This window comes from Cherax quadricarinatus, chromosome 11 (assembly GCF_038502225.1).
Source record: "Cherax quadricarinatus isolate ZL_2023a chromosome 11, ASM3850222v1, whole genome shotgun sequence".
In the NCBI taxonomy this organism is placed as follows: Eukaryota; Metazoa; Arthropoda; class Malacostraca; order Decapoda; family Parastacidae; genus Cherax; species Cherax quadricarinatus.
The window spans coordinates 52,232,418-52,234,917 of record NC_091302.1 but is presented as its reverse complement, the minus strand read 5'-3'; the positions used below and the strand labels follow the sequence as shown (position 1 = coordinate 52,234,917).

The 2,500-nt window shown below is 44.5% G+C and overlaps 1 protein-coding gene across 2 annotated transcripts in view; it reads right to left on the bottom strand.

Moving 5' to 3' along the window:
- Nucleotides 1–2,500, bottom strand: part of LOC128687554 (zwei Ig domain protein zig-8) — a 224,129-nt gene that overhangs the window by 27,697 nt on the left and 193,932 nt on the right. The window lies entirely within an intron of this gene.

Sequence of the window (2,500 nt, the reverse complement as noted above, 5' to 3'; positions counted from 1 at the left end):
GATTTTTACTCAGTGTTATTTCCACCAGTGAAAGCTTTGACTGTCCCAGCATCAGTCATCTAACATACTAAAAGAAACAATATTCTCAAGAAGTGCGAAATATTTAATATATCTATGTTCTCCATTTCAATTACGAAATTATATTTGGCAACTGCTTGCTTAATTTGACGTCTAATTTACTCTCGGCGTGGTAAGACATGCAAATGTTTATGGTTTTGTGTTTATTTAATGAGAATAATTCAAATAATATTAATTATTATTATGTTTATTACTATTATTATTGCAAAGAATGTTATCTTTAAAAATAAATATAGTTTTATGCGCCTTAACATCATTATTAATACTATTCAATAGCTAGTACTAACACATTTATAAATATAAACTGCGCGTTTTATAATAAGGTCAGGTAAGTTTTCTAAGGCTCTTTTGGTACAAAATAATTAATTTTTACTTTATCATCAATGAAAAAAAATATGTTTTTAAACGTATGTCTGATCTTGCTAATTGGGCAGTGGACAACACCCTTCGGCGCCTAGTCGCCAAGTTTGCAGTAAGAAGGGTGAGTCAAGAGGCTGCTGCAATGCTGAAACCAACTCAGCTCGGTTTCGGCGTTCAACAGGGCTGTGAAGCAGCTGCCCACGCAGCACGAGTATATATCAAAAACATGTCCGATGAAAAAGCCTTGGTCAAATTGGACTTTGCCAACGCTTTGAAGGGATGCTGCTCTCCAAGCAGTTAATAGAAACTTCTCTTCCCTTTATCCCTTCACAGAATCGTGTTATACTGTGACTTCCAAACTATTGTTTGGGGACCATGAAATAGACTCGTGTGAGGGCGTGCAACAGGGGAACCCTCTCGCCCCCTTTCTATTTTGTTTAGTCATCAAGGAAGTCACAGAGGCGCACTGCAGTGAGCTCAATATCTGGTTCCTGGATGATGGTACCCTAGAGGGCACAACAGAATCTCTCCTAGAGCACATCAGTAAAATTAAAGACATGGGAGAAAGCCTGGGCCTTTCCTTAAACCCCACCAAATGTGAAATAGTTTCTACCAATCAACAGATGATCCAGAATATTAGTGCCGTTTTACCAGGAGCACGAGCCATTGATCCAGCCAATAGTACTCTCCTCGGTGCTCCTCTTGGGTCCAATGCCATCGATCTGATCCTAGGAAAAAAAATCTCAGACCTCCTGACGATGGAAAGCAGGATGAAAGACGTTGACACACACGATGTCTTCTACCTACTCACCAGGTGCCTGTCAATCCCAAAACTTACCTACTTTCTGAGATGCTCCCCAGCCTTCAGCAGTCGAAAACTTAAGGATTATGACTCACTCCTTAAGACCATGCTAGAAAGTGTATTGAATCTTTCCCTTGAAGATGAACAGTGGTTGCAAGCCTCACTTCCAGTCAGGCTTGGGGGGCTGGGAGTACGCAGATCCTCCCAGATTGCTCTAACAGCTTTCCTATCCTCTTCCATAGCATGAAACGAGTTGATGAGACAAATTCTTCCTGATAACCTCAGTGACTCAGCAGGAATACAGGACCCTAACAATGCCAGTACCATCACTGAATGGGAGACTCTTGCTGCTCCAGCACCAAACCCTAGTGCAGCACTGGCTCACAAACAGTCAAGCTGGGATGGCCCAATCGCTGAAAAGGCGCTTGCTGACATGCTCAGGGCTGCAACATCAGATAGGGAGACTGCCAGTCTCCAGGCTGTGAGCGCACCTCACTCCGGGGACTTCCTCCAAACAGTTCCCATATCGGCAATGGGAACGCGACTCGACCCTAAGACCCTCCGTGTTGCAATGGCTCTGCGCCTTGCTGCCCCAATTCACACAGAATATACGTGTATTTGCGGCGAAGAACAAGCAGACCAATACGGTCTACATGGTCTTAATTGTTCCAAAACAAAGGGCTGGCATGCAAGACACAATGAGGTCAACGACATCATAAAGAGAACCCTTGCTACAGCTGGATGCCCAGCCGAGAGGGAGCCCCGATCACTAGCAGCCAACAATACCCACAACCCAGCAAACCGCCCCGACGGGATCACCATCTATCCTTGGAAGAATGGCAAGCTCTTAGCATGGGACTATACCTGTGTGTCCACACTGGCTGACACCTATATCCATCACAGTGTGGGGCGACAGGGAGGAGCTGCTGACCACAGGGAGGAGTACAAGATCAGCAAGTACAGGGACATAAGCCAACAGTATCAATTTGTCCCAGTGGGATCAGAGACCTTTGGATCTTGGGGAAAATATGCCACATGTTTCCTTAAAGAATTGGGTTTAGGACTCATCGACACCACCAGGGACCCAAGGGCAGCCACTTTCATGTTCCATCGCCTCAGCGTGGCCATCCAGAGGGAAAATGCTTGCTGCATACTTGGCTCGCGTCCGGTTTCGGAGGAGCTGGAGGAGATTCATGATCTTTAATACATTGTACCATTGTATTCATGGTTGTGTTTTCTGTAAATGTATTTTGTTTATTA